The 24,844-nt window shown below is 39.6% G+C and overlaps 1 protein-coding gene across 1 annotated transcript in view; it reads left to right on the forward strand.

Moving 5' to 3' along the window:
• LOC108527668 (membrane-associated guanylate kinase, WW and PDZ domain-containing protein 1-like) overlaps positions 1-24,844 on the forward strand; it is a 587,159-nt gene that overhangs the window by 520,271 nt on the left and 42,044 nt on the right. The window lies entirely within an intron of this gene.

Here is a 24,844-nt window from a genome sequence, read left to right on the forward strand (position 1 = left end):
GATGTTCATCAGGGATATTGGCCTGAAATATCCTTTTTTTGTTGTGTCTCTGCCAGGTTTTGGTATCAGGATGATGCTGGCCTCATAAAATGAGTTAGGGAGGAGTCCCTCTTTTTCTACTGTTTGGAATAATTTCAGAAGGAATGGTACCAGCTCCTCTTTGTACCTCTGGTAGAATTCGGCTGTGAATCTGTCTGGTCCTGGGCTTTTTTTGTTTGTAGGTCATTAATTATTGCCTCAATTTCCGAACTTGTTATTGGTCTATTCGGGGATTCGACTTCTTCCTGGTTTAGTCTTGGGAGGGTGTTTGTTTCCAGGAATTTGTCCATTTCTTCTAGATTTTCTAGTTTATTTGCGTAGAGGTGTTTATAGTATTCTCTGATGGTAGTTTATATTTCTGTGCGATCAGTGTTTTAATATATGTTCAGATTTCAGTTTTTTTCTTTAGGATAGATGTCCCTTGGAAAGAATATATCTCTTCAAACTTTTTTATGTGTTGCCTGATTATTTTTAAAACATTGTTTTTGATACATACACCATCCAGATTTAGTAACAGTTGGACCCTGGGGCTTGCTGCAACATGGGGAGCCCTGAATCCCTTTCTCAGCCTCACTACTCTTCCCAGCACATCTGCTTCCTTCCTCTCTCACAGCAGACTGGTTATCACATTTTAGCAACATGGCTGCATTTGCAGTCTCCACGTGGAAGAAGGGAGAGGGGCACTTACCAGTGAAGGAAGAATGATTGTGCATTGAGGATGCAATCCAGTGTGTATGAACTAAAACCTCTTTAAGGGCAGACTCTGATGAATCATTACCTCTTTCTCAGCACCTGGCAAGCAGCTTTGTGAAATGCTCTGTCCAACAGATATTTTTTGAATAAATAGATAATAAATCCATTTTAGATGTAAAGCAACCTGCAGTATCAAAATCCTTTTAATAAAACACAACCCCTCTCAAAACAAATGTAAAATTGATAGCCCCTATATTTTAAAATGTATATTCATTCTACCGTCTTGCAGGTATTTATTGAGGGTGTCTGTCTGCCAGGCACTTTTTTAGGCACTGGGAATATAGTAATGAGTTCAACCAAGCTTACATTATGGAGCATGAATATAGAGGAAACACCCGAAATAAATATAAAATGCCAGGAACTGATATATGCTGTTGTGTAAAATAATGAAGAAGGGTGAGGGGGGTAGAAAATAAAGGGGGTTTGATGTAATTTTAGATAGAGTAATCCAGGAAGACATGTATAAACTAAGAAGTCTCTCTCCTATTGGTTGTGATTACTGATCTCGAATATTCCTTTTAGCTTAGAAGTTACTGAATATAACATATAGCATAAGGCGCTATTGTATGTGGTTTATGACTTTCCCTTTGAGCCCATCTTGGTGTTAAGCACTTCCCATATGTTGTTTAATATTCCCGTTGATCTTATGAGAAAGCTCTTAAGAGCTTTTCTGTGGAAGTGAGTGTAGGGGAAGTGAGAGAGGTTACCTTACTTGCCTGAGTTCGGGTAGTAAGTGCCAGAGCTGATCCTGAAATCCAAACTTTGTTTAAAACCCCTGGAAACCTAGCGTTAGCGAGGACTGAGGAGCCTAGGGTTAGTCCTCTCCCAGGTTCCTGAGGCTAAGATGGAAAACGCACTTGTGGTCAAAACTACTGTGGTGAAAGGTTAATTAGAAAGCATTGGTATGTAAACTGTATTTATATAGACGACAGACTGCTTTTGTTTCCAGAAAGTGGGTACAGGCACCGGCCTCTCTTCATATGCTAAATAGTTGCCACAGTCTGCTAGAGTGCCCAGGAAGCCAGCTCCCTTTGTGTCTAGGAATAGTGTGGAAAGCCTGGCCAGGCTTTTGATCCAAATATATTTCCTTGCACCCTCCTCATTGAGCACTTCTGCTTTGGCCATGATCACAAATGAGGATACAGGTTAAAAGGACACAGGCATCTTTTTTGTTTGTTCTTGGTCCCAGAGAACACAGTATCCATTTCAGATGGTTGCTTGGCAATCTTGTGCAGAAGAGGTTTTCTCTTTGACAGTGGTTGGTATGTGTTTCTAGTTGACAGTAGTTGGTTTGTGTCTGTTTGATGGTAGTTGGTGTGTCTCTGTTTGACAGTAGTTGGTATGTGTGTTTGTTTGATAGTAGTTGGTACGTGTTTCTGGTTGACAGTAGCTGGTATGTGTTTCTGTTTGATGGTAGTTGGTATTTGTTTCTGTTTCACAGTAGTTGGTGTGTATGTCTGTTTGTTGGTAGTTGTTACATGTTTCTGGTTGACAGTAGTTGGTATATGTTTCCAGTTGATGGTAGTTGGTACATGTGCCTGTTTGACGGTAGTTGGTACATATGTCTGTTTGACGGTAGTTGGCATGTGTGTCTGTTTGATGGTAGTTGGTATGTGTTTCTGGTTGATGATAGTTGATATGTGTGCCTGTTTGACAGTAGTTGGTACCTGTTTCTGTTTGCTGGTGTTGGTGTGTGTTTCTGGTTGACAGTAGGCAGTTGGTACGTGTGTCTATTTGATGGTAGTTGGTATGTGTGACTGCTTGATGGTAGCTGGTATGTGTTTCTGTTTGATGGTAGTTGGTACGTTTGTCTTATTTAATAGGAGAAAAATATTGAGGATCAAACAGAGAGACGAGTCTGCTTCGGGTCTGACTGCTGCCCTTCCTGTCCGTCTGGCATGGATATTAATGTTGCTCTGAGGGTTAGATGAGAGCACGGCATCTAGAAGACCTTCCTGATTGAAGAGAATCACATTGAGGCTATAATTAATTTTTCAGCTCAATTACAGGCTTCTTTTGATAGCCTTAATGTTGTATTTGCCAGATTTCTAAGAGCTTTGGTAACATTGCAGTTCAATGCCAGCCTAACTTCGTGTAAATTTAACTACAGGGAATTGATTTCTGGATAGTTACTTCTTTTAGAAAGTGCTTAACACACGAGAAAAATGTTTTTGGATGAGAGAGAAGGAGGTAGATAGAGATCAGTGTTTTTTATCACCACATGAAAGGATGATGTGTATCTTTTAATCTGGCCAGAGAATATCCCCTGAGTCCATGCCACTTAAAGCATTATTCTTAGCTGTGGTATTTTGTTGTTTCTATTGAGAATTTAGAAGTCTTGAAGCCATTGCTTTCCTGGTTCCCAATAATGCTGTCTTCTGGTTTTATCCTATACTCCAACCTGTAGGTTAGTGGAAAATGCAGAGGGTGTTGTAAACATAACTGTTTACATTTATTTATGTATTTATTTTTTATTGAGATGGAGCTTTGCTCTTGTTGCCCAGGCTGGAGTGTAGTGGTGTGATCTTAGCTCACTGCAATCTCCGCCTCCTGGGTTCAAGCGATTCTCCTGCCTGAGCCTCCGAAGTAGCCAGGATTAAAGGCAGCCACCACCACACCTGCTGTTTTTTATTTTTTATTTTTTAGTAGAGACGAGGTTTCACCATATTGGCCAGGCTGGTCTTGAACTCCTATCCTCAGGTGATCTGTCCGCCTTGGCCTCCCAAAGAGCTGAGATTACAAGTGTGAGCCCCCGCATTCGATACGTTTAAAAGATAATTCTCTTCATAATCTGTCTTGTTAAATGTGTAATTTTCAGGGTGTTGGGGAACAGCATGAGATCCTAATTTGACTATTAAATAGTGATTGTTTCCTTTGCATTTACTTAAAAAATCTAGTGATTTTTTTCAGTGGAAGGTGAGAAGTTGGGAGGTCATTTTGAATCCAGGAATGATTTCCTGATATTGTTTTCATTACAAGGTATGCCCAAGTTCTGAAGACTCTTAATCAGAGTTCATCCTTCTTCTCTGCCCTGCACAACCATAACATTCCCACACTGCCTTTCTTTCCTCCTTCTCACTTATTGAACATTAAACTATGAGGAGATAAAGGTGAATAAGTTACAGTTTGGGGAGAAACACATGAATAAATAACAGTGAACCAATGTGGCAAATGCCGCAAGGTGCCATAAATTATGGGGAAAATGCAAAAGGAAACACAGAGAAAGGAGTGAAAGGGAGTGCTTTCCCATGGAGAAGGGAGTCCTTGCTCCTGCTTATGAATGGTATAGCTTTCAGAGAAAAATGGGCTTTGTAGTATCAATAGGAGTTTCCTGGGCAGAGAAAGAAGGAAAGATCTCAAAGGGAGAGGTAATAGCTCGAGCAAAGTCATGTTGGCATAAATGTGTTTGATCTATTCATGGACAGTGTGTAGTGGTGTGCATTTAGAACTTAAATTCACAGAATGGATGAGGGATGATGGCAGAGGAGCTTAGACTGCATAGGTCAGGATATATATTGTAAAGGACTTGAGTTTTATGAGCCTGTGCAATCCCCCGTAACACTTCTGTTTCACTTAAAATTCATTCCATTGTCATAGCCTGAAGAATTCAAACTCAAACAGAAAAGAGAATTTATGTGCTTACCTAATGAAAAAGTCCAAAGATAAACTACCTACAGGCATGGCTGGCTTTGGGTACCCAAAACATGTTAGCAATCTGCCCTTGTATCTCTCTTCTGCCCGCTGCTGTATTGGTGCCATTCTCAGTCTTATCTCTGGTGGGAAGCAAATTGTTCCTAGCAGTGTTAGAGTCCCATCCTTGAAGCTTACCATCCTTCATGAAAAATGAATTTCTTTTTCCCCTTTTTCTCAATGGTTATAACCCATGTCCCAAGATTGAATCCAGTTAGATTAGCCAGGGTCATATGGCCATCCCTGAACACTTTGACTAGAGAATGGATCGTGCTGGTTAACTAGGTCAGGGTCACATGCACCTCAGGAGGTGGCAGAAAAAATGGGTAATAGTGACTAGATAGACTGAAATAGTGCATTTCCAGTCTAAATCCCACCCTACCCTATTGGCTCGTTTGAAAAGATCCTGGAATCCTTTTTTTATTCCTTTTGCCTTTATAACTGTTGCAAGGAAGCCAGCCAGAAGGCTCATTATCGTTTTTGTACAAATGCCCAGGAAGGGTAAGCTCTAGCAGTATTTCAGGGAGACAGATACGTATGTATCCAGGTCACTTTTTATTTTCATTCGTATTATCCCATACAGGTTTCCTGAGACCTTCCAATATGGGAAGTTCTAGAAGCTAGGAATCTATAGTATGCTAGGAGCTATTATACAAAGATGAATCTAGGCTTCACAGAACTTATAGCTTAGTAGGGGGTGATAAGATTAGAACAACAACAAAAATATACAGTGAAACATCAGTATATATGTATATAACAGACACAAAATCAACAGTGTGTACCTTTATAATCAACATATAAATGTAAATAACACAGTCCATGCCAGCTGCCTTTGCACATGGTGTATGAAGGTCCCGAAGTGAACAGGAGTTTAGGCTTGAGTTGGATTTTTCCATTTGTTTTCAGGTCCCACGTGCCCCTCATGGGGTGAGCACCTCATCAAGTGGGTGTGATTCTAGTATCTTACTATGTATTTTTAAAAATCCAACATGGTCCTTAAAGTTAAGCAGCTTCCTCAGCTGCTGTTTAACCAAAGAAGCTTTAAGCTGTCAAGAAAAAATATTGAAGTGTCATAATTAAGATAGAGGTTACCTAACTGATCTCTATTTTAAGAAATACTAATTTTCATTTTGCCAAATAAAACCTTACCTTTTTTCCTTTGAATCATCCCCTTGTAGTTACATGCATAAAATAGCTTTCAGTTGAATGAGTGATGGTATTTGAATGCCATTGATAGGTTCATTCCATTAGAAGAGAAAGAAACGGAACATTTGGATTGCTTTTCAGATTTGAAAGAGGCCGGTGTTCATTGTTTTCCTGGTGTGAAGCATGCCTGAATCCTTACAGAAATTCACTGAGTCCTTGTTCCCTGTTCTTATTCTTGAACACAAACTTTACTTATAGAAAATGGGTAGGGTTGAATCTATACAGCTTGCTTCTTCCTCTTCCTGTTGCTATCTCTGGCTTATTGACTGGAATCAGCAGCTTATTTTAGAGCTGCAAGAGACAAGGCATCTCATTTAGTTCACCTGCCTTCTTTTGGCGACAAGGAGAGTGAGGCTGTTAAGCTTCTTCAAAGTTAACAATAGTCTTCTCTTGAAGCACATCTTCCCTTTGAAGAGCTATTCATGCACCAGGCTTTTAGGAAAAAGGAAAATTGTTTTAATGAGCTGGTATTAGAACTCTCCACTATCATCAGACTTCCTTTTCCTCTTTCATATCTTTTTCAAATTCATGGTAAGGAGTGTCAGTAAAGTCCCTTGGGGAACAAGAACACCACCACCAAGAAGGAGCTGACCTGGGCTGACTTCTTCTACCAGCCGTGTTGGATTCTGCCAGTTATTTTTGTCCTTGGCAGTCTTCTTCCTTCCTAATTGCTGGGCCATATGGTGCCTTGTCCCCCACATGGAGAGTTGGCACTTCCCCTCCATTCAATCTCTATCATTTCTGTTGCACAAATTACCTGTCATGGTGATGGGGTTGAACAACCTCACCCCCTAGAGGCTCTGCAGCATCCTTGCCTTAGAAATTAGAGCTGAAACCTCCTACTGATGCCCTGGATTGGTGACCAGGAATGAATAAACTGAACAAGAAATAGTGAAATGGGATTGAGTTTGAAAGCAGCCAGACCTGGGTTCAAATCTTGGTGCTCTCTTGCCATCATCGTCAGTGATCTTACTGACATCACAGTCAATGTGAATTGAGTGCTTACTGTATGTGTATGCCAGGCACTGTGGTCTCATTTCCTGATCTCATTTGTTTGTCACGTTAGCTCTTAGGGAACTGTGGCATGGAATAGTTATTAAGACACTTGCCCAAGTCACATGACTTGGGCTAGTTTCGGATGCTGATCTCTCTCTCTTTCCAAATCCCACACTCTTTTTTTCTTTTTTAGAGACAGGATCTCACTCTCTCACTGAGACTGGAGTGTAGCAGTACATTCACAGCTCACTGCAGCCTTGGACTCCTGGGCTCAGGTAATCCTCCACCTCAGCCTCCTGAGTATCTGGGACTACAGGTGCACACCACTACACCTGGCTAATTTTCATTTATTTATTTATTTTTGTAGAGATGAGATCCTGCCATCTTGCCCAGGCTGGTCTCAAATTCCTGGACTCAAATGATCCTCCCACCTTGGCCTCCTAAAGTGCTCGGATTGTAGGCATGAGCCCTACACCTGGCTCCAAATACCACACTCTTAACCAATGATGACTTGTAACTCTGAAATATTATCTGAAATGGATATTAAATTGTGCTTTTAAACTGTATTCCATGCTATTACATAATTTGGAAATAGGACTGCCAGTGATCATGCTTTAGAAAAACACACACACAAACATACAACAAACATTTATTCTCTCACCAGGTTTCTAAGTGTCGGGAATCCAGGAACAGCTTGGCTGGGTAGTTCTGACTTAGGTAGTTCTGGGTAGTTCTCTCTCTCAGAAGCTTGCAATCAAACTGTCAAGCTTCAGTCATCTCCAGCCTCTAGTATGGCCAGAGAATCCACTTCTAAGCTAGTCCTTGTACTTTTTATAAAACATTCTGAGTCTAGAATTTACATAAGCCATATAAGCGCTCATGAATGATCTTATCTAGTAGTGGAGAATTTTGGATTGGATGGACGTAATATTTGGGATGATTTCATGAGACTTTGAAAGTTGAATTTTTAAAGCCTCCACCAAGAAAAGGCCTTAACCACATGGATTCAAATGCTCAGAGAATGTTTTGATAGAGGAGATCCTTTAGAAGCTGCCACATTGGGGGAGTATTTGGTCTTGTTAAAAGAAATGTATGTATAGCTTTCTATATGGTTTTGGTAGAATCCTACATGTCACTTTCCTCAGAGGGTAGTGAAAGTCTTTGAATTCTAGAAAGTGATTTTGGGGCGATCATGGTACAATGACAGAATTTTTCAATAAATTACGTATTTAATGACATTTTGAAACTGTATTTTGGAAGTTGTCCGTATTTTGTGGTAGTCACAACACTAAAGTAATGATTGCAGTGTGTTTAAAAATGAATCCAAAAATGACAATTATGGATGCAGTCTGAGTTTCTTCCTAAGTAAACACAACACAAAAGTTACCGCCAACTTGTCTTTTCCTTCAGTGTTTGATTCTGTGATGAGAAGAGCAGACTGCAGTGTTACCATGAAGCCCCTGGGGTCAGTGACCACACCTTCTTTTGTCTTTATTTTTCCAGTGTCTGCCACGATGTCTCCACCCAATAAGTGCTTCATAAATGTTGGACTGAGTTAAATCTACTAATTTGAGATGATAAGGAAAGCTATCCAGTATTTGGAGGAAACACAGAACCAGGTCATTCATACCTACCATAAGAAAGCCAGTCAAAAAATAGGGATTGCCTTCTTTTTGCAGTACAGGAGCTATTTTAAGTGTGCGGGGCTACAGAAGATGTCCCCCAAAAGTTTATCTTTAGGTGGAAGGAGACAGACATTTACAAAGTAGATAAAGAATTCCTGGGCTATCACATGCTGCAAACAAGAAAGCATAGAGTCACATGGTGTAGACCAGGAGAGAGGGTAGGGTCCTGCTAAACCAGTGATACCCCTAATGTGCCATTTGAGGGGAGGCTTGACCAGTGAGAAGGAGGCAGCCACACATGTATCCATGGGGAAAATTGCTCTGCAAAGAACGGGAGAATGATCATAAATTAAAGCAGCTTACAGGATGGGAGTGCATTGTCTGTTTCTTCTTCTCAGAGGTAAGTAACCTAGAGCTGATGATGCAGCTTGATGATCACCTGGACCTAGACTCCTTCTGTATGTTTGCCTTTCCCTCCACAGATTTTTGGCTGCTTCTCTCTTGTTAATTGCATTTTTCCAAACACATGCTCCAAGCTTGGGCTGCTGTTTTTTACTGCAGCCAGTCTGACCCAGAAAGAGCAAAAGAGAGGTGTGCCTTCTCTATTTAGGGTCTTTTCCCGAAAGTTACACATACTTCTGCTTAGATCCCATTGGTAGAATGTAATTGTTTGGCTATGTCTAGCTGCAAGGTAGGCTACATATGTAGTCTCTATTCCAGGGCACCATGTGGCCCTGACAAACTGAGTGTTTGAAAGCATGGGAGAATGAAAATTTGAGATTAAGTCGCAGTCCATGCCACAAACAGCAAGTGCAAAAGCTTTGGCATACTCAAAGCCATTGTGTCTTAGTGAGGAGAACAGAGGCAGATGAGGTCAGAAAAGAAAGCAGGAGTGAGATCATATAGAATTTTTTAGCCCATTATTAAGAGTTTTTCAAAAAAATTGCTCCCAATAGGAAACGATTGGAACATTGAATAGAAACCATTGGAATAAAAGATAAGATGATTTGTTTTAGGATTTAGAAAGTTTTCTCTAACTATTACGGAAAATGAATCCCAGGAGGAGAAGATTGGGAACAGAGATATGATAGGAACATGTATGGATTTATAGGAATTGATGATGGTGGTGGGGTTATACTAGAGTTGTTGGCAGCTGAGAGAATGAGAAGTGGTCAGGTTTAGAATACATGTTGGATGTAAGTGTAGGGCTAAGGGAAAATAATAATAATAATGATGGCTAATTCTTTATTGAAAATCTGCAACGGGAAGTGTACCATTTGAAGCACCATTAAAAGAGTGAAGCAACTCACTCTTTTAATCTGTATAATAACTGTGTGCTATAGGTTCTATTTATTCTCATTGTATGGATGGGGAAACTGAAATTTATAAAAGTCAAGGAACTGGCCTGAGGTCACTCAGCTGGAATCTGGAAAAGCCATGATTCAAACCCAGCAGTCTGGCCCCAAGGCATGTATGTTCTTAATGCTGCTGTATTCCACTTGAGGGTGATGCCTAAGTGCTTCATCTGAGCAATTGGTTGGACTGTGGTTCATTTACAAAGATGGATAGGGAAATTGGAACTGGAGAGCAAACCTATAGTAGTTCAGTCTGAGAATGTTAATCTTATTATTAGAAATGAGTATTATGGCTGGGCGTGGTGGCTCAAGCCTGTAATCCCAGCACTTTGGGAGGCCGAGACGGGCGGATCACGAGGTCAGGAGATGGAGACCATCCTGGCTAACACGGTGAAACCCTGTCTCTACTAAAAAAATACAAAACACTAGCTGGGCGAGGTGGCAGGCGCCTGTAGTCCCAGCTACTTGGGAGGCTGAGGCAGGAGAATGGCGCAAACCCGGGAGGCGCAGCTTGCAGTGAGCTGAGATCCGGCCACTGCACTCCAGCCTGGGCGACAGAGCGAGACTCCGTCTCAAAAAAAAAAAAAAGAAAAAGAAATAAGTATTATAACTATAATTGTGTGTTATAACTATTATTATAAATAAATATTATAACTTTAAATTTTGAAATAGTTTGACTCATATAAAGTTGCAAGCATAGTAGAGTTCCTGTGTACCCTTCACCCAAGCTCCCCTGATGATAATGTGTTAGGCATGCACTGTATTGATTCTAAGCTGTCTCTTACGGGTCTAAGTGGAAATTTGTAGGCAGTTGGATGATCGGCAAGTCTGTTGCTCAGATGGCAACCCTAGCTATAAATTTGAGATATAATTTGAGATCCATTAGTGTATTGATATAAAGCCATGGGTCTGGATTGGAACATTTGGGGTTGTTTTTTTCAGATTTTTTTTGTGTCCTGAGAGAATTTAATGTAAGAAAGATTTTGCTTATGCTAGGAACCTACTTAATTGATGATAAGCAGTACCATTAATCTGTGGGCCAAGCACTTTGTTAAGCATTACACGTGACTTATGTCATTTAATTCTCATAGCAACCTGAAAGCATGGGGATTATTGTCCTTATTTTCAGAGAAGCAAAGAGAAATTTTGAGAACTACAAATAATAACAGAGCCAATGGGGATTCCAACACCGGGCTGTTTTTCTCCAAACCCCACCTCTCCTCTTTCTCTCTCTCCCTGTATATATATATAGGATATATATATATATAGGATATATATATATATATACACACACACACACACACATAGACACACATCATACACACACCACACACATGTACATGTGTGTTTTGCTCTGTTGCCCAGGCTGGAGTAGTGTGCAATCTTGGCTCACTGCAACCTCAGCCTTCTGAACTCAAGCAATCCTCCCACCTCAGTCTCTCCAGTAGCAGCTGGAACTACAGGCACACACCACCACACCCAGCTAATTTTGGTATTTTTTGTAGAGACAGGGTCTCACTACATTGCCTAGGCTGGTCTAGAACTCCTGGGCTCAAGCAATACACTACCTCAGCCTCTCCAAACCTATATTTTTAGCCACTGTGCTATATGGTTCTGGAGGAGTTTGTGATGGAGAAAAGGAGCGAAAGATTCACCTAATTCAATGACATGGATGAATTCGTACTCACCTAATTCAGTGACATGGATGACATTAATGACAGGTATCCAGAAAGTGACATTCAAAGGAGCACTCTGAACACTAGGGATCACCTTCTCTGTGTTAACCTTGGATATGATTATGGAGTTGATCTTGCTACAGGTACGTGCTGTATTTGTGCTATATGCAAGGTATTGCTTCATTCATTCATTCATTCGTTCATTTTTTTTTTCAACAAATACCTACTGATCCCCTAGCTAAGCACTCTCACAGATATATGGGTAATGTGTAAACAGGTGGAATATGGAGAGGACTTAAAGTCATTTAAGATATTACAAATGTGAAGATGGAAGAGGGTCAAGATCAGCTAATGATGGAGAAAGAGAGGGAAAGACCTTAACCAAGCAAGTACAGCAAAGGCTTATTACTGCAGAAATGAGCTACTGTGTGTATATTATATTTATGTATATATGTATATAGATTATATGTGTATATATTATTTGTGTATATACATTTTTATGTGTGTTATATCTGTATCCATATATTATCTATGTGTGTGTATATGTATGTAAAATCTATTTCACTCCCAGGTATATACTCAAAAGAATTGAAAAGATTTTAAATAAAACTCATACATGAATGTTCATAGCGGCACATAATTCACGGTAGCCAAAAGTTGGAAACAACTTAAATGTTCATCAACTGATGAATAAACAAAATGTGGTATATCTATGTGAGAGCATACCACTGCTCAGCCATGAAAAGGAATTAAGTACTGATACATGCCACATTACATGCCTTGAAAACATTACACTACAGGAAACGTTACACTACAGGAAGACAGACACAAATGGGTACATACTGTATCATTCCATTTTTATGAGAATAAGCAAATTCATAGTAGTTGCCAGGAACTTGGGGGAGAGGAGAATAGGGAATTAATGCTTAATGGGTATGGCGTTTCTGTTTGAGGTGATGAAATGTTCCAGAACTAGATAGTGATGATGGTTGGACAACATTATGAATGTACTGTCACTGAATTGTACAATTTAAAATTGCTCAAATGATGACTTTTATGCTAAGTGTATTTTGCCAAAATGTGAAAAGTATCTACTCAAAACCTCTTTCTTTTAACCTGGGAGCAGAAAGTCAAGACATTTTTTTTTATTTTAAAAAAAGAATATTTACCAATTAGATATTACTTAATGGCAGTATTTTGTTTTTGTTTTTTGTTGGTTTGTTTGTTTTGAAACGGGGCTCCATCTATTGCCCAGGCTGGAGTGCAGTGGTGCTGTCTCAGCTCACTATAGCCTCTGCTTTCAGGGTTCAAGTGATCCTCTCACCTCAGCTTCTGAGTAGCTGAGACTAGAGATGTGTGCCATGATGCTTGGCTAATTTTTAATTTTTTTGTAGCGACAAAGTCTCACTCTCTTGTCCAGGCTGGTCTCAAACTCCTGGGCTCAAGTGATCCTCCTGCCTTGGCCTCCCAAAGTGCTAGGATTACAGGTGTGCGTTGCCACGCCTGACTCCATAGTATTTTGAATGATAAAATAATGTTTTGGTATAGGGGCCAATTTTTACCTTGGGAAGAGGGGAAATATTGGGAGTTGACATTTGCTGAGCGTTTGTTCTCTGCTACATATCATGCAAAACACTTAACTCTTATAGATTATCAAATTGAAATGATCACAATAGCCACAAAGGGTAGGTGATATTTTCTTCACATTACAGATTCAGAAATTGAGATGCAGATGGTTCAGTAACCTGCCTTGTGTCTTACCAAAGAGAGGTACAGTCTCTGGAGTGCCAAGCTCATAGGATTTTCCACTCCAAGGGGACAGATACTACATCTCCTTATATATCCATGGTGACTTTAGGCCCTAGTCCCTGTCCTGCCATGGCATATCTATTGAATCTCTTCCATGAATGAATGAAAGACTTTGGCTATGTAGAGTAGCACCGTGTTTGACAGCAATTGCACTGTGTTGAAGATCTTAGTTTGGAGAAATGCTTAGATAAATTTTGCAATATTGGATGAATTTTGCAGTGTTATATCAATTTGTATCAGCTGACATGGAGTGAAAGAAAAGGGAGGTAAAAATAAAGTGCTTCTGTTAGTTTTGCTGTCTAAATTTAAGAACACCTTTTTCAAGGTGTTTCACTTTTTTCTTGATGTAAATGATAGTAGTGGAGCAAAGAGAAATTAATAAGCCATTTTTGGTTAACTTATGATACTCTTAAAATCCTTGTAGTCTTTCACCCAACCAAAAAAAAAAAAAGCAGTCTGTAAAAATATCATTGTTTTATGTGAAGATCAATACTCCACACCCCACTTTTTAAAAAATTTCCAATTGGTACTTCTTATGATCTCTCTGATATATAATTAACTTTATTTTCTTTTCTTTTTTTTTTTTTTTTGAGATGGAGTCTCACCCTGTTGCCCAGGCTGGAGTGCAGTGGCATGATCTCACAACCTCTGCCTCCCGGGTTCAAGCAATTCTCCCACCTCAGCCTCCTGAGTAACTGGGATGACAGGCATACACCACCACTCCTGGCTAATTTTTATATTTTTAGTAGAGATGGGGTTTCACCATATTGGCCAGGTTGGTCTTGAACTCCTAACCTCAAGTGATCCACCTGCCTCAGCCTCCCAGAGTGCTGGGATTACAGGAGTGAGCCACTGCTCCCAGCCCTGAACTATAATTAACTCTGAACAATATAAGTTAGGTGTGAGACTCAGTGCTCTTATGATAGCATCCCAAGTTTGCCAAGCTGTGGAAATGCCAGTGTTGAGGGCTGGGCCTTTGCTTCCTAAAAGGATCCACTGGTGTGACAAAGGAGCTGTTGCTCGTCCTCTGCAATCTCAGCCTAAAAGCAGTGATTTAGGTTGGCTGTTTGAGAAATCGAGACCATCACCAGTGGAAGAAGAGAAGACATGTGAATCTTAGCCTTCCTAAAATATCATAACCATTCTAGATTTTTTTAAAGCCTGCATTCTTTGCTTTATACGTATCTTTGAGGCCTGGAATTAAGGACTTAATATTCTTTTTTACTTTCTCACTCCTGCCTGCTGGTGGCCTTTGAAGGTCCCAGGACTTAATGTTAATGATTGATGGCAAAGCTGGGAGCTAACAGCTGTGGGTTGGATGACCGTTTAATTTTTTAACTATTAGAGGATTGTAGGAATGTTTAATCACACTGTTACCCATGCTGTCAGTTGAAGGAATGCTCCCATCGTAGCACTGAAAGAGTCAGGTCTGTAAAAGGTAGCCTAGAAATTCCCCTCCTGGTTGTTCTTGTATTTAAAGTGATGAGAAGGTGGGTTAAATACAGTGGTCTGGGCATGTGAGGAGACAATTGGGCTTTTCACTTTGTAAGCAATTGCAGGTATGTCCAATGTGTTATTAAGGTAATTGAACTGCATTTCCATAAAGAGGATCATTTTATTACCAAATTCTTTCTTTAATACTGTCATAATGGCAGCTGTAGCACATATGAACTAATTTGCATGCAGATGAAGAATTCTGGGCAGCTTGGTAGCATAATTGCTGCATAACATACGTTGCAAGTAAGAGCTGGAGCTTTTACTAGAGGTATGCTCGTGGGACCCATCTCCCTGACTTTGTTAAATTTCAAATGAAATACAAGCAAGGAATAGCCATTTCAGTGACGCCCCATTTATTTTACAGGCAATAACTTCCCAAGTTACCTTAATTTGAGCAGTCATTTTGGCAAAAAATGGCAAAGATGTCAACAACACCTTCACAGTGAACTGAACATCAAGGAGGGCAGGAAAAAAGAAAAATGAAACAAGCATATATCCCACCCTGCCACTGGAGTGGAAAAGCACAATAAATATTTCTCACTTGCAAATCACATTAATTAGGTGATGTAGATAATGATGAAAGTGGAGAATGTACAATGAGTTCTTTAAAAACTAATCACACATAAAAAAAGATCCTCTGTTTTTGCAAAGATTAGGAAGCCTTTTTCCATAGACATTTTCTATGAATTGTGATTTTCCCCTAACTGTGACGTGGTGACGTTACCGAAGTCCCCAGCAAAAGTAAGCAATTAAAACAGGGGACAATGTGTGCCTCCCTTGTATGGGGCACATGTAGGTATATTGAACACGTAGGTATTCAGGAAATAATACCTACTAATTGTATACCTGTACAATTGTGATACCTAATTATGTAATTAATAAGTAGCTTCCCACCATCAAACCCCAGATGTTGAGTTAAGCACATTCTACCACTGTATTATTGACAAGATAATTGTTTTGTTCTTTTGTTTTTTCATAAATTTTTACAACTCAGAGGCTCTCTGTGACTGTAATTGAATGACCACGTGATTATAATCTCAGATGGTCATACAGTGCTTATTCCAGACCACAGCATTCATTGAAAGTAAAGATGTCCTTTTTTACCTTTTTGGAAGCCATATTAGTGGACTTAAAAACTCAACATTCCAAACAGAATATTTCTCAGATTACTGTTGATTCCTTAGTGAGGATGAGATCTTTGGGTAGCATGTGTGTGTCTTAGTTCTACAGATTTTAAAAGCATTCCAAAGGTTAGTCAATTGTTTTTCTGCCGATTATCTCAGTACAGCAGACAATGTGTTTGGCTATAAATACTGTAAAGGAGAAGAGAAAAAAAGAAAAACCTACAGAGGGTTGTGGTTGTTTGTGAGGGTCATTTTGAAGCAGAGTTCCAGATTTGAGGAAGATACTCCTCTGCTCAGCATATGTCTGTCCATAGAGAGGTGGTGTGGAATTCTTCTGGGAAGGTTATCCACAACAGCGTGGCTTTGACATCGGTGCAGTGGGATAGTAGCATCTGGCAGTCTTGCTGATTGATGGCAGTGAGCCGGAAATGGGTGTATTATAGGGACATGAAAATGTGTAAATTTGAGTCTAGGGATGCAATTCCAAGTAGTTGTTTAAAATTATGACTGAGGGTGGTAGAGCCAAGGGGAAAGGAGAATGATTTCTAGCAAACAGTGCAAGTGGACCTCGATGGTGAAATAATTGTTTCTGGAAGCCATACGTGAGGCTGCACCTCCAAGGCCTGTGGCTTGAGTATTTGATCTAAAGGGTACCATTTGCAGATCATTAATGGGCTGGGTTGGGACCTTTGCCAGTTTTCCTATTACATGTTTCTGGATTCTGGCCAAAACCTTGTGGATGAGCTCCAACCTCCAGACAGAGCCCCTTGGAGCTGAGAGTTAGAATGCGAGTGACCACTAGGAGTTCTGCATGGCCTGATGTATCAGATATCCACCTGTTGCCATCTATCGTTCAGCTTATCTTGGATCTGCAGTAGAGTCTACATAACTTTAATGCACTTCACTGTTTTCAGACTCACACACCAGGGCAGCAGAGTAGGATGTGTTGACACTTTGTTGACTGGGCTACATTTATTTGTTGGTTCTACATCCTCATTTCTGTTTGAGCATGGTCCACTGTGGAATTGAATGATGCACTGAAACCTTTCCATATTTGCTTTGGGAATTTGACAAAAGACAGTCCAATTCACCCTATGTGTCTCATTTTTCTATAAGCAAAAGCAGAGTAATGAAACATGACTAACATATATTAAGTCCTGTAAGTTCCAAGTCCTGTATAAGAGAAACTTTCTATCATTATTGCTTAGAAATTCTTACAGCAATTTTATGAGCTACTGATTAGGAATGAGTACTTCTGTTTAACCTGTGGCAATTGTTTTTCTTCTCATGAAACCTGGGAGAGACTCCATCATTTCCAGATAGAATGCATCAGATATTTTCCATTGCCTGTTGCCATTGTACACCAACTTTGTGATTTGAGAGTATACAGTAAAATGTTCATTGTGAAAGATTGCTGTCAAAACTTTCCCAAAGACCAAAATCAACTTTTCATTCTTCCTTTCTACCTTTCTTCCTTTTTTCCTTTTCTTCTCCCCTTTTTCCTTCCTTTTCTTCTTGCTTTCCTTCCCTTTCTTCTTTCTTCTCTTCCTTTTTCAAAGTTTCATTGAGCATTTGCTTTGTAACAAACACTGTAGTAACTTGAGGTCTGTGTTTCATGTGATCTTTGCTTTTGAATTTCTGTTGGTGACAGCAGTAATAGGACATCATAAGCTCTTCTGTAGCTTGCACTCCCAGGCTTCCTACTCTGGAAGTATTTGTGCTTGTGATTTTAAATGATACAAAATTATAGAAGGGATATTTTTACCCCTATGGCTAATTTCTGTTTGTGTTTCACTTCTAACCACTATTTCCAGTTATTTCCAGGACTGAGAGAAAAATTCTTTCTTAAAATACTTGTGCAGTTGAGTTCTAACTTACGTATGAGTTTCTTTTCAAGCATATGAGGCAAACAAAATTGCTTGAGGTCAAGATTTCCCTTGAAATTCTCTTAATCTGTGCAATATCCAATACTCCGTGGGGCAGTATGCATGTGAAACAGAGACTAGTGGGAGAACAGCCTCCAGTCACCTGGTCACTCCAGGACAGAAGTTCATTTACAAGGAGAAACAACACTACTCTTTAACTTGCTTTTTTTTTTTCTTGCATTCTTTGCTTTTTTCTTCCCTCCCCCACTCCTTGCCTCCCTCTCTTCCTTTTTAAAATTTCTGACCTTGCTTATATTATTAAGGTTGCCACATTAGGTGGTGTTTATAGTGACTCCACTAACCCTCTGTTGTACCTTCACAGTTGTGTAGACTAGAGCATGGCCTCATGAAATGTTCCTATTATCTGAATTAGAGTTTTCTACTCTTGAGATAAATGGTGGGCATGCATTAGTTCAATAATAACTGGCTAATATGGTAATAGTATCATACACGGTAAGATTATGTGTACTTTATTGGTTGACTGTGGTGTAAAAGACTCTTTGGCAAACGTAGTATGTGTGCGTAGATTCCATCTTTAGCATGCAGGAAATACACATTCTGGTTGAGGAGATCAGTTAGGGTGTCATTTCAATGGAGAGTGGGATATTCTACAGCGTGGGAAAGAAATGAATGTTATGAGAACCCATAGTAATAATACCAAGCCCAACCTCTTTGTATCAGACAAGGTTCCTGGAAGAAGTGATGTGTAAGCTCAGCCTGAAGCCAAAAGAACACATGGGAGTCTTCCCACCCCTACTCCAGCAGGAATTGGTGGCATAAATATTTTTTTGGTAGAGGAATTATAGGTATAGAATCTCCAAGTGCAGACAATCATAGTACGTGCCAGAAGTACCACATTCAGCTAAATTAGCCAGGACTTGCCTGCCTTTGAAGCATTTACTTTGGGGAGAGGTTTGTGGGGAGCTAAAAGTACCCAAATGGAAGCCTGGAGTACTGACACCTATGACTGGTGAAGAAAAGATGAGCAGATCATACAGAAATTTTCAAAAGCTTGATTGACAGAATTTGTGTTTTACCATGTAGACTTTGGGAAGCTACTGGAGGGACTTCAAACAAGTAAGTGATGTAATTAAATTTGTATTTGTTGTTGTACCCTGGGTCTAGAAAGTGTGCCCTTTCTCATACAGCATTGTGAGATTTCATCCTAAACTTGGCTTTATGTAGAGGAGAAAATAAGAACAGGAATCCTTTCTTGATTTAGAGATCCTTTAAAAACACAAGTAAGTTACCTTCGAGATTACGGAGAGTGATACTTAAACTCCACCAGCCTATGCTTGTGCTTATAGAACACTAGTCCTGTGAAATGCTCTGTAAAGAAAGAGTTGAGTAAACATAGCATAGTTTATCCTTTTTGGAAACTCTCAATTAATATCAGGATATTCAACACCTTTGAGAATTCTTGCAGTGAAGAATTCTGTTTAATTGGGTTGAATCCAGTGCTTATTGACATTATTTCACTCATATCTCATTATTGCTGGATATATATTAACATTTTTAGGCCACATTGTGGCAGAAAATATTGCTTTTGATGAAGGCCATTGTAAGAGTGAAGGAGGGTATGAAATTCCGTTTGGATTTTTTTTCCTCTGTGATAGTATTCCCTCTTTATTGCTACTTTTCTGTTATAATAGATATTTGGGAACCCATCATTACCTTAAGCTTATGTAGCTATAATGAAGAGTAGAAATGTCAGAGGAACACATCCCAGATACATTAAGTCACATTGAAATAAGCAATCAGATTAATCACCATTATAAATTTTTTAAAATAGCAGAGCTATGGTTTATGCATCAGCAGAGGAATGGTGGCTTCTTGGCAAAAATTGAATTTTCCGATGGTTATCTTATAATGACTTTCTAATGCCTTACAACATAACATTCAACTTTTCATAAAGCTCTTGGGCCTGAAATGACTCATTAACGTATGGTAAAGAGTATAACATTTATTACCATGTAAGAGCCACCCAAGAGGAAGATAAATCACTCAGGAACTCAGGTATGCATATTTACATTAAAATAGTGAATTTTCATTGTCCATGAATATTCATTGTATTGTGTATTAATACTCAGTAAGTAATACAGGCCTCAAGTCAATATTCCATGAAATCTATATTTCATAAACTAATGGCATGTTGGCATATGTATTTAAATATTTATTAAACCAATTCTAAACATCTATTGTACTTGCTCCTAAATCGTGGGCTATTGATATTTTTAAAGCAGAATTTCTTTCCAACATCCTTCCAGTCATGTATCTTGAAGGCTGGTTGTTTACTATAGAGATATATGCTAGGAGGTTTCTCTGTTTTGCTATCGCTGTGAGGTCAGAATTTTATTGCTTCTTGCTAAAGGCCACAGAAAGACTTTTATTGTTAAAAATCTCTATTCAGTGTAATCTCTGTAATAAAGTGGAAATGGGATGTGAGTAGTATCTCTAACAGTGATCTGTTATCAAGCTTAGGTTAATAAAGTGGTAAATTGATCCTTCTGTTTGAAGTCCCTTCCACTGTCTGAGGTAGATATTACATCTCACATCTAGGCTTTTATAATGGGGTTTGCACTAATTATCAGCATCAAGATTTGGGATGGATTGATAAAATCATGCCCTTTTTTCTCTCCTTGAATTTGCAGAATCTCTTAAATTGGTGTCATAATAGTTTGCCCTCCACTGAATTGGCTAATATGTTTGCCAAAATAGATGTGATAGTGTTAAAATGTTGGAAAGCTATTTTGCTGAGGGTTGGTAATATAGAGTTAGCTCCCATGACTACCATGGTTCATAAGTCACAAAAGGCTTCTGAAAGGCAGTCTGGCAGTTAATCCTATGACATCTTAATAAACACTGTTGATGCATAGAAGATGGCTAGTCAACTGTAGCTCTTGTTTCTCCTGGGACTAACTCTTTTTGCATCTGGCCTCTTAATGTAATGGAAATCCGGGAGTCATGCCACAAAAGCTTCCATTTTTGAGAATATTGAATGATATGGTCCCATTTTAAAAGGTAAAATATCAATCCTATTAATAGCTCACTTTTTTTCTTTTTTTGATTTTTTCTTTTTTTGAATACTCATTAAGTGTCAGGCACGGGGCAAAGCATTTTACATACATTATCTCCTTGTAACCTCACAACATCTCAAGAAACTAGGCCCTATTACTGTTTCCATTTGCAGATGAGGGAACTGATTGAGGTTCAGGAAAACTAATTAATTTGCCATGGGTCACCTGTTAAGTGATACAGCTGTGTTCATATATAAGTTTTTCTGGCTCCAAAACCCAAGTTCTTAACCATATTATTGAAGGATCTTCCACATAATTGCCTTAGGAACTATCTTTTCCCTTCTGGCTGGTTTGAGCTACCATGAATTCTTTTTTTGGTTATCTGTTGCTGTGTCACGAATCACTCTAAAACTTAGTGGCTTAAAAAAAATAAGCATTTATTTTGCACATGAATCTGTAATTTGAGTAGGGCTCAGTGGGGTGGCTTGTAGTCTGTTCCAGGAAGAGGAGGTGGGATGGTTCAGTTGGAGCTAGCCAGTCCACTTCTAAGATGGCCAACTCATTTTGCTGCAAAGCTGTGCTGATTGTTGGCTGGGATCCTTTTTTGTTTTCCTTGTGGGTCTCTCCAGCTTTCTCCGAGTGAGGCAGTTATGGTCTAAGAGCTGCTGTGCCAACGGAGCAGAACTGCAAGTATTCTTCTTATCTAGCCGTGGAAGTAGCACAGCACCATTCCTGCCTTACTCCTTCGATCAAGCAAGCCACTAAGGCCAATACGAATACACAGGGAGTGGAATTGGACTCCATATCTTTATGGGAAGAATAACCTGCCACAATCTGTAACTTCAGTTACTATAATAACCAGACTGTTGTTCCTCTTTCCGCTCTAGTCCATCATAGAGTTTATTCTATTCAGTAGATGGAGTGATCTCTTTAAAATCTAAGTCAGGGCCAGACAAGGTGGCTCATGCCTGTAATTCCAGGCCGAGGTGGGTGGATCATGAGGTCAGGCCAACATGGTGAAACCCCGTCTCTACTAAAAATACAAAAATTAGCCAGGCATGGTAGCACGTGCCTGTAATCCCAGCTACTCAGGAGGCTAATCCAGGAGAATCACTGGAACCCAGGAGGCGGAGCTTGCAGTGAGCTGAGATTGCACCACTGCACTCTAGCCTGGGCAACAGAGTGAAACTCCATCTCAAAAAAAAAAAAAAAAATACACACACACACACACACACACACACACACATATATGTATCAGATCATGACACTCCTGTGATGAAAATTCTCCAATGGCTTCCCATCTTCCTCATAAGATACAAAGTCCTTATGGTGGCCTCTATCTCTTTGTGTTGTCAAGTCCCCATTATCTCTCTGATCTATTAGGTTGGTGCAAAAAAGAAGGTAATGGCAAAAACCGCAATGATGTTTGCACAAACCTAGTAACATCTTTCTCTTACCCCACCCACTCTGCTTCTTACTGTAATTCAAACACAGAGCTTGCGTCTGCCTCAGGACATTTGCGTTTGGTGTTACCTGTTGTGCCTAGAATACCTCTAGGCTTGCCACGTGGCTCCTGCTCTCATTTCCTTTAGTCCTCTGTGCATATTTTACCTTCTCAGTGAGGAATTCCCTCATCATGTAAAATTGTAATTCTACTTCTACCGTTGAAAATTTCCTACCACTCTTATTCTGCTTTTTCTCCCTCACGTTAAGTGACATATTGCCTATTTACTAGTTTATTTAATGTGTATCTCTACTGACTAGAATATCAACTCCATCGGTTTGTTTATTTATCTATTTGTTTATTTTTAGCTGCATCCACCATCTTAAACATTACTTGGCACATCGTATGTGTTTAGTAGATACTTGCTGAAACCATAGCGGATTTCAACACAGGTTTTAACTTTCCATGGTGTTGATGTTTGTGAAGTATTTTAATTTGTGACTCTAACAATGTCTCATAATACCATCAAACCAAATTTGGCTTAACAGCTCTTTGGGATTCCAAGTCACATCGAGGAGTTTAGGATACAGGATCCCACTGAGATCACTACTAATTCCCATCTCCTACCTTTTCTTTTGGGAAGAACAATAAAATGTCCAAAGGATTATTTTCTTATGACGTTAAGCCCCAGTATACCTTTATTTCCACAAATAATCATGCAATTACCGCGTGCCTAGCCTGCGCTAGTCACTGAAGATATTGTGGGACAGACACAACTCTATGGTGTTATGGTGTTAGTATTATGGTGTTAATATTATGGTGAATAAGAAAGATAAATAAATAAATATACAGATACAGAAAGTCATTTTACAGATTGTAAAATGTGCCATGGTAGACTTATACAGTGGTCTGTGAAGGAGAACTAGAGGGGATCTACTTTAGTTAGGGTCAGAGAAGCCTTTGAGGATAAGATAGTCTTTAGGCCAAAACCCAGACAGTGTCTTCTGGTTAGTTTTAAACTACTAACTAGAGGGATACATTCATTCAGCTAATGTTTATTCAGCACCTAATATGGACCAGATACTATTCCACGTGCTTAGGATTCAACAGTATCGAGACAGATAAAACTCTCTGTTCTAATGCAGTTTACATGCTACTGTGGAAAGATTATTTTCTAAATGTTGTTTATAAATCTAAAATTATTACATATTAAGTATATCATTTGCAGTCCAGTCAAGAAAGCAAACATCATACTAGGTTTTTCAACAGAGGGACTCTATTATAGGCATTGGTATTAGAGATCTGAAAAAGCAGAAAGAGAGCTCTGAGGTCATACAAAGGAAATAACTTCAGAAAGCAGCCTGTATGGTTGGATGGTGGGAGGATCAAAATAAAGAGTTTAGAGTTGTTTGAGTCTTGAGACTCAGAGGAGGGATCCCTGTGGCAGAGAGCTCAGATGTCCGAGGAGGTGGCACTGGTACCTCTTGGGATGCGATGAGACTGACTCTGAGGAGCTGGAGACTGGAACCAACTTATGCTGCCAGGGCGAAGGGCCTCTGCTGGGGACATACTGACAGGAATAGCAACCATACGGGAAGTAGCTAGTCCACTCTGAGCTCCCACCTTCTTTAGTTTCCCCCTATTGCAGAATAATCCTAGGAAATAGAGTCTGTAGACTCCTCACTTGAGCGTTGCAGAAGAGCGTTTGGAAGGGTAGGTTTGGAGCCAAGCCACTAGTTTAATAATCAATACAAATGGTGATATGTGCTGTGGAGAAAGATAAAGCAGTATAGGTAGTTCAAGGGTGGCAAGAAGAGCTTACAATTTACAGTAAGCCACTAGGAAGCTCTTTAACAAGAAGGCAACTTTGAAGCAAATTCTTGAAGGAAGTTTAGGAGCAACCATTGGGGCTGCATTGAGAAAGAGTGGCCAACTGAGACAAGAGTGTTGTAGGGATGAGTAATAGCAAGTGCAAAGGCCCTGAGGCAGGATTCTTTCTCGAGTATTCTAAGAACAGAGGCCAACATGTTTGATGCAGAATGAGAAATGAAGCCATGTAGTGTAAAACTTTAGAGCTTAGCTTCCAGAGTAGGAAATCCTGGGTTTTAATCCCAGTTCAGCTCCCTTAAATAGATGGGATGTACTATATTTCTTTCCAAATCCTCATTTGAAAAGTGGGCTTATTTTAGTATTTTGCTCATGATTGTGATAAGGTTTTAGGGGAAAAGAGAATACAAAGTACTTGCAGTACCTGACATGTAGTAAGTGCTTTATAACTCTTCTGTGGTGACAGTGATATTAACAGACCTCTGTTATTAGGTGAGTACATGCTACTATTTATTATTATTATGCTTTTAAAAGAGACTGGGTCAGCCAGGCCAGGAGGCCAAGGCGGGTGGATCACAAGATCAAGAGATCGAGACCATCCTGGCCAACATGGTGAAACCCCGTCTCTGCTAAAAATACAAAAATTAGCTGGGTGTGGTGGTGCCTGTAGTCCTAGCTACTTGGGAGGCTGAGGCAGGGGAATTGCTTAAACCTAGGAGCTGGAGGTTGCAGTGAACCAAGATTGTGCCACTACACTCCAGCCTGCCAACAGAGTGAAACTCCATCTCNCTTAAATAGATGGGATGTACTATATTTCTTTCCAAATCCTCATTTGAAAAGTGGGCTTATTTTAGTATTTTG

The sequence above is a fragment of the Rhinopithecus bieti genome, unplaced genomic scaffold (genome assembly GCF_001698545.2).
Source record: "Rhinopithecus bieti isolate Rb0 unplaced genomic scaffold, ASM169854v2 scaffold_4816, whole genome shotgun sequence".
NCBI classification, from domain to species: domain Eukaryota; kingdom Metazoa; phylum Chordata; class Mammalia; order Primates; family Cercopithecidae; genus Rhinopithecus; species Rhinopithecus bieti.